General features: G+C 33.0%; 1 non-coding gene across 1 annotated transcript; it reads right to left on the reverse strand.

The window, feature by feature from the left end:
- Positions 1 to 3,367: 3,367 nt before the first annotated feature.
- LOC132012712 (U6 spliceosomal RNA) lies at positions 3,368 to 3,470 on the reverse strand. Its single transcript, XR_009402704.1, has one exon. It is a non-coding gene; the product is annotated as a U6 spliceosomal RNA (small nuclear RNA).
- Between the last annotated feature and the right edge of the window lie 9,543 nt (positions 3,471 to 13,013).

The following is a 13,013-nucleotide window of genomic DNA, read 5'->3' on the forward strand; positions in this document are numbered from 1 at the left end:
TATCTTAGTTTCATGAAACAATTTATAAGAGCAATTAATTCATTTTCAGTAAAATTCAAATTACTAATGGACCAATTAAACACATAGAACTATCTTAGCTCTCCAAAATAGAGAGAGAAAAAAAATCATTTAAATATTGGCACTAGAAAGTTGGTTGCATCTATTTGCAGAGGTCCTTCCCCTCATTCCCTGGATACTTTGGCTCTTGACTTACTGTTCCTCTCTTCAGCCTTGCTAACTATTATAATTATTAGAATTTCAATTTTCTTGTAGGTGTTCTTTCCAATAACCTTAAGCTTCTCTCCTCCAATGAATTTATTCTCCATCTTGACTTGGTTATTAAGTCCCATGGATATTCCACTGATCTTCCTACATGCAACTCTATATAGCCTCAGTTCTGAATCCCACACTGTATACCATCTTTTTGCATCTCACTGCCTATATTAACCCTAGTCTTATGCTTGTTGAACCCTACAGGGATTTCAGTCCAACTTCTCCCACCTACCTACCTTCTTCCACCTTGTAGTACTCCACTCAGAACCTTATTTCCCCCTTCCCTAACTGAAAGTCCAGGTCCCATCATTTTAATCATTCTCCAGCAGGTATATTCAATTCCTTTTCCTTCTTTCACAAATTGCCTAGAAATAACTGGGCCTGGTTCTACCCAACTTTCTGCTTTCTTTGAGATGTCAATGCACAGGTGAGTGTGGTTGGAGAGAAACACATAGTCATATTGATACTGTCCCTTTAAATTTAGAGGCCTTCATCTGAGCCCTCTTAATTTTTTCATGAATCATACTATATTTCCTTTGTTTATTTACTATCTCACTTCCCATATCAATCTCAAATCTTTTATCTATAAGCCAAAGTCAAAAGGCTGTGAAAACTAAGAGCTTTTTATATCTCATCTGATTATGAGACTGGACCTGATCTGATCAATTCCTTTGGGTGCAAAACTTTACCTGAAATTAATATCTTTTTATATTTTTTATTCTGATTAGTGTGAATATTCATGTATTTCCCTACAGGTTTATTAATGTTTTGCTTACAAGTTATATGTAAGACTTTAAAGTATATATCACAATATTACCTGCCCATAATCCAAAAAAGTTCATATTTTAGAACATATCTGACTACAAAGGTCTTGGGTAAGAATTTTGGATCTTGTATTTTTTTCCACAAAACATTTTATCTCTATGAAGAAATTATGACTCTATATAAGATCTGTATCCCTCTTGTATAATATAAGGGCAAATATAAATTAAAAGTAAGAAGCTTGGGGGGTGCCTGGGTGACTCAGCTGTTAAGCATCTGCCTTTGGCTCCTGTCATTGTCCCAGGGTCCCGGGATGGAGCCCCACATCGGGCTCCCCACTTGGCGAATCTTGCTTCTTCCTCTCCCACTCCCCCTGCTTGTGTTCCCTCTCTCACTGTGTCTCTCTCTATCAAATAAATAAATAAAATCTTAAAAAAAAAATAAGAAGCTTAATTCTCCCTGTTGAAAATAAGGGAAGACCCCTCCCACCTCCCACCTTTAGAAGGCTTTCTTTAGAATACGTGTAATTTTTTTCTTTGTCTCTTTAAAATGTATGTAAATATTTTTAAGCCAAATAAGCCAATTGCCAGCTATAAGGCACAATGAAGTCTTTCTCAAGAACCTGGGAGCCATCTCTTTGAAATGCAACATCCAGTAAGATAGCATCTCTATCTTCCGGTTTCTGTTGGAGTTGAAGTCTTAAGTCCATGGTTATCTCATGCTAAATTGCCAAAGTTACCTCTTGCCACAAAAATATTACAGTTTATGGGGCGACTGGGTTGCTCAGTGGGTTAAGCCGCTGCCTTCGACTTAGGTCATGGCTCAGATCATGGCTCAGGTCATGATCTCAGGGTCCTGGGGTCAAGCCCTGCATTGGGCTCTCTGCTCAGCAGAGAGCCTGCTTCCCTCTCTCTTTTTCTGCCTACTTGTGATCTCTCTCTGTCAAATAAATAAAATCATTTTTTTAATAGTAATTATTAAAAAAATAGTATAGTTTATTTTTTCTTTGGGAAAAAACTGATTAGCAAACACAAATGGCCCCTCCAATTATCAGGTGAATCTTAGAAGAATGATGTGTGACAAATGTTGCTATCAAGTTCTCTTGTTTAAGGACTAGTTACTGACCATTTTGAGAACATGTATACAATAGAGTTTTATCTTCTTGGCAATATGAAAGGGTAGGATTTTATTCTGGCTTAAAGCCTATTCTATAACAAAGCTGTTTTCTTTCTCTTCTACTATTGTGGGAAGGTTTTCTGGGTTGGCTGAAGATTTTGTTTTTAATGGTTTTCCTCAACAGTAGCACCATCTAACTAACTTATTCAAAGACACTCCCCCAGAAATTCTTCCCTATCTTTCATGCCTTTTAGAACATTTTTCCTTAATTGATCTTTTTCATTAGCTGGAATGTCTTCTATCCTGACCTTACACTTCCTTCGAAATGATCTTTCTACAATTATCTTCTTTCAGAATCAGACAATCTCCTTCTGTAGACCATTTCTGGTATACACTCTAATTAGGCTATTATATGCATATACATAGAAATACACATATTTACATAAATGTCAATTTATATGAAAAGGATGTGTGTGTGTGTGTGTGTGTGCTTGTGTGTATATATTTAAAATGTACATGAATAAAGTGTTTCAGACTCACTAACTGATACCATACTTACATGGAAATCAATGCACTAAAATTCCATGCCTTAATAGTGGTTTTGGTTTAAATATACAGTGAAATGTACAAATATTATTTGCACAGTTTGATTAGTTTTGACAAATGCACATACCTGTGTAACCAGACCATATTAAGATACAGAATATAACCATACATAATCTCTGAAAGTTCCCTCATTTTCTTCCCAGTCAACACTCTTATACGTAAGGCAACCACTTTGTTAATTTTTTTATCATATTAGTTACCATATATTAGATATATTTTAAAATAACATTTTTTATGGGCATACATTTTCATTCTCTTGGATAAATACCTAGGAATAGAATCCTATTTCATGGAACAGCTGTATATTTGTCTTTATAATACATTGCCAAAGCACTTTCCATTGTGCTATCTCATTTTACACACCCATTGCATAATAGTTCTAATTATTTTTCCAACTTGGCAGCATTTGGTGTATCAGACATTTAAATTTTAGCCAAACTTCTAATTCTGTAGGGTAATTTTATCATGGTTTTAACGTGATTTTCCTTAATGACGAATGTTCATTTTCTTATTTGCTTTTCTTGTTTTCTCTCTCTCTCTCATTCTCTCTCTTTTAACTCCCATTTTACATCTCCCTTTGTGAAGTATCCAAGAGTTTTGCTCACTTCTTTCTAATATAGAATGCTCCACGAATTTGCATATCATCCTTGGACAGAGACCATGCTAATTTTCTCTATTGTGTTCCAATTTTAATATGAGGGAGAGGAACAAGCAGACTCTGCACTGAGTGCAGAACCCCACAATGAATTGATCCCACAACCCTGAAAGCAAGACCTGAGCAAAATCCAAACTCAGATGCTGAACCGCTTAACCAACTGAGCCTCTCAGGCACCCAGGTACTTGCTCTTTTTTCTTTATTGGCTTATTTGTCATTTTATTGTCACATGGGATTTTTAAGTATTTAATTTGTTTTTTTGTAAGCTATACATTTACAAATAATTTCTTCTAGGTTGTAGTGTACTTACTGACTTTTTTTAAAACAGTGTTATGTGACAAGTAGCATTTTTTAAATTTAATAATGTTTGATTTTTTATTTACTCTCTTAAATTTTTTAAGGTGTTTTTTCCTTTTTTTCAAGTAATATTTTCCTGTACTCAAATCATAAAGATACTCTCCTGTGTTTTATGAGATTTGTAGTTTTTGCTTTTTATGTTTAGGTATATGATCTATCACAAATTAAGTTTTGTATGTGGTGTGAGGTAGGGGTTAATATTCTTTGTGACACAAATGGGATATATAGTATTCTAAATACTTGTTAAAAAACCTTATTTTACTAAATAGCTTTGGCAACCTTGTCCAAAATAATTGGCCAAAAATGAGTGGGCATATTTCTGGACTATTCTGTGCCTTTGATTTTTTTTCCCCATCATCATATCAATATGGCTATATTATTTCTATTATAGTTTTATAATAGTTTTTGAAGTGAGATTTTTTTTTAAGATTTTTTTTTTTTTTTTAAGTATTTGTACTTCCATTCAGCACGTCGATTTTCATAAGAAATTCTGGTAGAATTATGACTGTGATTACTTTGAATCTATAGATTAATTTTTGGAAAATTGGCATTTTCACAATATTGGCCTTCAATTCTATAGACATGGTATATATCTTTCTAATTATTTAAATTTATTTTCTCAGAATTTTTTTGTAGTTGTGTATGTACTTTCACTTATTTTATTCAATGTGTTCCTGAGTTGTTTAGTGATTTAATGGTATTAAAATGAATTTTAAAGTCTTTTTATTTTGAAATAATTATAGACTCACAGGAAATGTCAGAAGTAATGCAATGTTCCAGCTTCCTTTAATGGTGACATATTTTATAATTGCAGAATAACACTGAAACTGAGGGAAATATTGGTACGTCATTATTAACTAGACTACAGAACTTAGTCAATTTTTACTGTTTTTAACCTACATTTGTGTGTGTGGATAGTTCTAAGCAATTTTATTCCATGTAATGATTTGTTCAACCACCGCAAAAATTAACTGTTCTTAGCTTTCCTACAACCACAAAAGATCTGTTTTATTCCATTCTTGTCCCTTGGCAGCCACTAAACTATTTTCCATCTCTATAGATCTGTCCTTTTGAAATGTCATATAAATGAAATTATACATAATGCCATGTCTTTAAATTGCGTCAAAAGAATCTTGGGAGTTGGTGGAAGTGGGTGGGAGTACAGGTGAAAAATTTAACCATGAGTTGGTAATTATCAAATCTTGGTGAGGATCTATAAGGATTCATTATATTCTCTACTTTGAAATACTTTTAATATTCCTTTAATAATAATAAAAATTAAAAACTATAAAAGAAGAGATAAAATATTTAAATAGAGGATATTCAAACAGAAAAAAGGTGAGAAGAATGTTGTCTAAAGTTGGAAATTACATCAGAGAAAAAAATAATTTGAAGAGTCAAAAGCTAGATAGAAGAAAAATGAAAGAAAGGAAAAGAAAAAAAAAGCAGATAGAAAATAACCAGAGAAATTAAGTGAGGATGACTGAGATTACAGTAATGGGCATTATGAATGACTTCATATAGTTGTTTTAAAAATGAGAAAAAAAAATCAATGATACAGCATAATTTCCTCAAGGTCCATGCACATTATTGAAAATGTCAGGATTTTCTTTTACCTCATGCTTAAGTAATATTTCAGTGGGTTTATGTCTCTGTGTGTAAATGCCCATCATCAAAAAAATAGAAAAGATAGGGTCTACATTCATATCCAGTTATAAATGACAACTCAAGGGATACAAAAAGATGGCTTCCATTCATAAGTAATAACACAAACAATAAAAGGATGGTCTCCAGTCACAAATGCTAACATAGGTAATAGAAAAACATGGTTTCAAGTCATAATTGATAATGCAAGAGATAGAGAAAAGCTGTTTCTTATCATACATGAGAACTCAGGTGAGAGAAAACAAAAAGTTTTCAGCCATGAATTGTAACTCTAATAGAAAAAGGTTTCTAATCATAAATGATAAATCAGATGATAGAGAAAAAAGATTTCATCATAAGTGGCAACTCAAGCAATTGAGAAAGATAATTTCCAATTGTAACAATAACTTACTTCATAAAGAATGGAAGATTTTCAGTCATAAATTATAATACACATGATAAGAAAGAATGTTTCTCAGTCATCTGTTATGACTCAGGTAGAATGGGAAGAAGTTTCTCAATCATAAACAAAAATCAACTAATAGAGACAGAAAGGCTTTCAATCATAAATGATAACTCAAGTGGTGGAAAACAAAAGGTTTCCAATCATAAATGATAAATTAAAAGGTAGGGAAATAAAGTTTTCCAATGATAAATGATAAGTCAGGTGACAAAGAAAGAAGATTTCCAGTCATAAATGTTAGTACAGGTGATAGAGAAAAGTTTCTAGTCATTACTGATAATTCACATGATGGATAAAGAAGAATTTCAATTATAGATAATACATCAGATTACAGTTTATAGTCAAAAATGATGACTCTTATGATAGACATAGTGAATTTCCAGCCATAAAGGATAATTCAGGTGGTAACTTATAAAATAAATAAGTTTTCCATTTATAAATGTTAACTCTGGTAATGGAGAAGTGTTTCCAGTCATGGTGCCAGAGAAAGAAGAGTTTCCAGCTGTTAATGATAACTCAGGATACAAGAAAAGGTTTCCAGTCATAAACAAGTCAGGTGATAGCAAAAGATTTCTAATCATAAATGATAACATGGTATAGAAGAAAGGGCTTTTCCAGTTATTTTTGATAACTCATGTGATAAAGAAGATTGCTAGTCAATAATAATAACTTACATGATAGAAAAAAAAGGTTTCCAATTATAAATGTTGATTTATCTGCTAGAAAAAGGTTTTTAGTCATAAATAATAAATCATGATAGAAAAAAGGTTTACATTCGTAAGTGATAAGTCTGGTTCTAGAGAAAGGTTCCAAGTCATGAATGATAACTCAGATGCTAGAGAAAGATGTCGAGTCGTAAACAGTAAGTTAGGTAATAGGCAAAGAATATTTCCAGTCTTATAGCTCAGGTGATAAAAAAGAAAGATTTCCAGTGATATATGATAACTCCAAGTGATAGAGAAAGAAGGTTTCCAGTCATAAATTATAACACAGATGATTAAAAATGAAATAAAATAATTATATATTACAATATGTATGGAAAGCAAGCAAAATATATTTATTTTAAGATTTTATTTATTTGATGGAGAGATCACAAGTGGGCCAAGAGGCAGACAGAGAGAGAAGGGGAAGCAGGCTCTCCACTGAGCAGAGAACCTGTTGCGGGGCTTGATTCCAGGACCCTGAAATCACGACCTGAGCCGAAGGCAGAGGCTTAACCTACTGAGCCTCCCAGGCACCCCAAAATGTATTAAATAAACTGAATGGTGATCCTGAGAAATAAATGCAAAAATAAATTGATTTATCACATGCATATTATAGATTCCAATCTTTTCCACGGTAAGATCAATTAAAAGTAGAATTATAGTTAAATTTACTCTTAACACAATACTTATTGTAGATCAAGGAACAATTAAATAATACTAGATTATGATGTTAGAAATATATAGGGGAAGATTAGCCAATATTGAGGAGTCTTGAAAATAGACCAAGGTGATTTAAAAATATTACTCTTTTTAAGGCAGCTGTAAGCCAAATGGGCAGGAATTTTCAGCTTAAATGGCAGCTACTGTTTGGATTGCAACCAAACAGAGAGGAAAAATTTCCTTAGAGTCAGTCATACTCTAAGGCAGTTCATTCTGATTGAACTTTCTGCAATAGAAATTTTCTATATCTGGGCTGCCCAATATCTTAGCTATTAGGCACCTGTGATTATTGAACACTTGAAATGCTGGCTAGTTATGAGTAAGAAAGTGAATTCTTAACTTAGTTGAACTTTAACTAATTTGAATTTAAATAACTACATGTGGCTAACAACACAGGTCTAGAGAAATCCATAAGTTACCTCCTTTCAGTCAACCCATTTCAACCACCCAGATTTTGGAATTAGTCATGGATCTAATTCGACTTTTTGTTCTAAATTCCTTAGGAAACTATATTGGTAACTCAGAGATTATTGTATAAGACTTGTTTATATTTCTCCCTTTCAGGGTCCCAAAACAATTCCCTGATGTTTTTCATATGTAGAGATATATCTATATATCATATATATATGATATATATATATATATGGGAATTGTTTATATATCTATCATCTATCAATTGTTTATATATCTATGATGTATCATATAGATAGATAGATATCTAGATCTATCTATATATGAAAAATTATGTTTTTCATATATATATGAAAAACATCAAGGAATTGTTTATCAATTCCCATATATATATATATTTATCTATATATATATGATATATATATCATATATATAGAGAGAGATATCTATATCTATATCTATATCTATGTCCATATCTATCTATCTATGACCCAGTAAGGGTCATAGATAGATAAGGCATATTTATGGCCATATCTATGTCCATATCTATCTATGACCCCAGTAAGGGCCATAGATAGATAAGGCATATTTATGGCAAAATCCATATAGCTGTGCCCCTATGCTACACATAATCATAAAAAGAAATGTACATAAGAAACACAACATTACCTGAGTCTTCTTGAAAGGGAAATAATACTCATGCTGACTTAGAACAATTAAGAAAAACATATATATCTTGCATAAAAAACAATTAAGTAAAAAATACACATATAATCTAATATGTATATTAGATTAGTTTCAAACAATCACTCTGGCTCAAAGTTGATAAATTGGCTTACAGCCTTTAGTGGTATATTAGGGTAGCCTTAAAAAACAAAACAAAACAAAAAACCCCGATCCAATTTGGCTGAAGGAAGACATTCAACCCATGGGGATTTTGAAATAGCTTAAGCAAGCAAAACTTACATTCTGCTATTATCTGCATTTTAAAGTGTGCTCATTACTTAGCTTCTGGGCAGATATAAGAGGCTAATTACAATACTTAAAAGAACGTATAGTTAAGTTTCAACTTTCCAGTCTACCTGCGTCGTCAGGCAGAAACCTGATTAAACAGATGGGCCTCACCCCATGACCCTGAAAATCAGTACTGAGATTTTGGAGAAACAAGAAAAGAAAGTGCCAAATAGTGTTCATTCTTCATGGAAAAAGCCCTAAGGCACCAAAATGTGCTAATGCTGAATCAGCATCACACTTCCAACTTAGCAAAGTCGACAAATGAATACCACCACAAAGCTGCTTTATTATGGTTCCTCAAATCATGAAATATGATAATTATAGATATTTATTTTAACACACTAATTATTCACATTTAAGAATATATGGACCTGCATTTCCCTAAAAGGCTATTTCATTATTGAGTAATATTATAAACTAAGATGAGGCACAGACAAGAACTACATTGAAAGTAATAACTTTAAAACCTTAAGGACACCTTATCATAGAAGGCAAACAGCAAAATACCACATACGAGGTCCTGAGTCTCAGTTTATACATGGCTTAAAATTTACATTAATAGTAGCTTAATTTCATTTGGATGAACATTTCACAAAGTAAGAGTACACTTTCTGATTATTATCAGTTTCCAAAACTAAACATTAAATTATACCTTCTCAGAGAGTTTAAAGGACTCAAAAAAATAAAAAATAAAAATTACTTAAGCTCAGTTATGTAAGCTATTCAGAATTAACATTTAGCAAATTCTCAATATTTTTTGAGAAATCCCAGATTAGAGCCACATCAACCTTATAGCCTTTTTATTTAGCTATCAACCTCCAAACTTATATATATGCTTATAAACAAATAAATGTGTGTATATATGCATTTATATGCTTCTATATATATACAGTTATGTCTACATATACACTTATATATATTCAATGTCTATATATACATATATATGTATTTGTATATATACACACATACATGCGTATATACAGACTTACACATACACACATTTAAGTTATTTTAAGTGAAGCATTAGAGTACACAGAATAGTGGGCTATCTTTTGAAATGTCAACCAGATTTCTAAAGGCTCTTACACATTTTTCTCACATTTACTTATTCATTCATCCTTACTTTCATTTACTCATTCATGAATTAATTTATTTAATACATGAAAATTAAATGTTTTCTCTGTCAGATAAAGTATAGGCTTTAGGAATAGAAAAAATAAATGTTATATTCTTTGCACTGAAGAGACAGTCAACTTACTATAAACAGAATGATGTGTTAAATACCCGAGAGGATAAAAAGAGAAATATAGTACGTACTTTCTTCTTAAAAGAAAAAAATACATACTAATTAAATTGCTTAGATGAACTTTGCATTGCTTTTTTAAAATATAACTTTCATGAACTTTTAAGTTACATTTGAGTCTCATTAGATGACACTGCAGTATAAACTGTGTTATCTTTTTTTTTTTTTAAGACTTTATTTATTTATTTGACAGAAAGAGACTTCGAGAGAGGGAATATAAGCAGGGGGCAAGGAAGAGGGAGAAGAAGTCTTCCCACTGAGCGGGGAGCCCAGGACCCCAGAATCACAACCTGTGCAAAAGGCAGACACTTAACAACTGAACCACCCAAGTGTCCCCCAAATGTGGTATCTTATAACAAGAACACCATATAGTCTCTTTATATAAGGAACAGAATAATGATACAGAAGTGACTTAATACTCCTACATTGTTTATTTGAGAAAAATTCCACACCGTGAATGGCCCCTGATTATACTATCTATTCGTAAAATGTACATTCACAAGCACTAGCTAATATAGTTTCTTGAATCTTCCAAAGTTGTTTATCTTAAATAAAACGTAATTCCTTAAGCATTTTCCCATCTTTCTCTTCTTATGATTTTTTTCATTAAATGTAGAAAAATAGATATATAACAGTTATTTAGAAAATAACTGTTTGATGCAGAAATGGATCAATCATTCTTCATCTTATATCTTGCACTAGCCAGTTGATTGGGCTGTCGGATGTCAAATATTTAATATTGTGATCAAGAACACAGGTCTGACCTTTGACAGGAGCAGACAGAAAGACATGACTAACTTCACACCTTTAAATTGTTGTATTTCTTACTATCCTTTAGTACTTCATCCATGATAGAGGCCCAATAGAATGGCAAGAACTATCAATTCAATGTTAGTTACAGCTTTTAGCCATAACCCCAATGTATTCTTACTTACCTAAGCTGAAGAGAATTTGAGTATAAGGTGTAGGGGAGGTAAAAATCTCCCTGTACCCTCTAAGGGCTTTTTTACTCGGCCTGCATTTAAGGTGATGTAAAAAAGATTAACAGGAGAAAAGCACAGAAATTTATAGACGCTTCATGTGACATGGGAGCCCTCATAAAGAAATGAAGACCCAAAGATATGGTGAAACCAACCTAGTTTTATATTAGGTTGAACAAAGAGAAGCAATTGTGAAAAAGTAAACTACATGAGGAGGCTAAAGAAAAATGAAAATTATTTGAGCAAGATTTGTTTGTACAGAATGCTCATGGCTTTGACTTATCACTGAAGAATGTTTCTTTTCCCCTGATATAGGATAGGCATCTTTCATTTGGCAGTTTTTAGCTTCTGTTTTCAGGAAAGAAATGAGAGATTAGAATGCTCTCTTACACCTGCTGTTTTTAAAGTGTTTTAGCTCAAAATAAACCTTATGCCAGCGTGGCATATTCTATCATTATCCGAAGGTCTTTCCTTTCCTTTCCCTTCCTTTCTTTCTTTTCTCTTTTTTCTCCTCCCTTTTCCCTTTCCTGGCCTTGCCCTTTCTTTCCTTTTGCTTCTTTCCTTTCCTATTATCCCTTTCCTTTCTTTTGTCTTTCCTTTCCTTTTATTCACCATTTTCCTTCCCTTCCTTTCCCTTTCTTTTCCTTTCTGTTCCTTTACTTTCCTGTTTTTTTTTTTTTTTTAATAACTGGAAATCTAGATTTTTTTTTAAGAATAATTGGAAATCTAGATTTTTTTTTTTTTTAGAATAACTGGAAATCTAGCCTAGTCTAAAATCCAACTCAATTGCCCACTTTTCCCTCTCTTACTGGGATCAAATCTGGCTTCAAATCTACATTCACTCATCAGGATTTCAACCTTTTTTTTTTTTTTTTTTTTTTAAGCCCTACTATCTATTGCTCCAGGCACTGAGGATATGGGTCAATGACTCTCACAAAATTTATTTATTTAGACCCTGCCACTAAAAAAAGCAAGAAGAGAACAGAGAGACAAATTCAAAAAAATCTTACCTGGAAGTAAAGGAGATCTGCCTTCCAAGGAGGAGAAAGTTTTAACTTTCCTTACACCACTAACTTTGAAACAGGACTGCAAAGCAGGAAACACCACAGTAAACCAATTCAAAGGGATTCCTTTTTTTTTTTTTTTTTTAAGGATTTTCGAGATACTAAACCAAAGCTGAAATGGTTTACTTGCTACTTAAACAGTGCTACTATTTCTACTACTCCTTCTTTGTTTAGGGCCTCCCTTAACCTCTAAAGTTCTATTGAAATTTTGAGTAAAGAATGACTTAATCAGGGGCGCCTGGGTGGCTCAGTGGGTTAAGCCGCTGCCTTGGCTCAGGTCATGATCTCAGGGTCCTGGGATCGAGTCCCGCGTCGGGCTCTCTGCTCAGCGGGGAGCCTGCCTCCTTCTCTCTCTCTCTGCCTGCCTCTCAGTGTACTTGTAATTTCTCTCTGTCAAATAAATAAATAAAATCTTTAAAAAAAAAAGAATGACTTAATCAAAGAAAAGTTAATAGAAATACAGATACAATCACCTCACACTAGTCAGAATGGCTAAAATAAACAAGTCAGGAAATGACAGATGCTGGCGAGGATGCGGAGAAAGGGGAACCCTCCTACACTGTTGGTGGGAATGCAAGCTGGTGCAGCCACTCTAGAAAACAGCATGGAGGTTCCTCAAAATGTTGAAAATAGAACTGCCCTATGACCCAGCAATTGCACTATTGGGTATTTACCCTAAAGATACAAACGTGGTGATCCAAAGGGGCACGTGCACCTGAATGTTTATAGCAGCAATGTCCACAATAGCCAAACTATGGAAAGAACCTAGATGTCCATCAACAGATGAATGGATCAAGAAGATGTGGTATATATACACAATGGAATACTATGCAGCCATCAAAAGAAATGAAATCTTGCCATTTGCGATAACATGGATGGAACTAGAGAGTATCATGCTTAGCGAAATAAGTCAAGCAGAGAAAGACAACTATCATATGATC

Source organism: Mustela nigripes, chromosome 2 (genome assembly GCF_022355385.1).
Source record: "Mustela nigripes isolate SB6536 chromosome 2, MUSNIG.SB6536, whole genome shotgun sequence".
Taxonomy (NCBI): Eukaryota; Metazoa; Chordata; class Mammalia; order Carnivora; family Mustelidae; genus Mustela; species Mustela nigripes.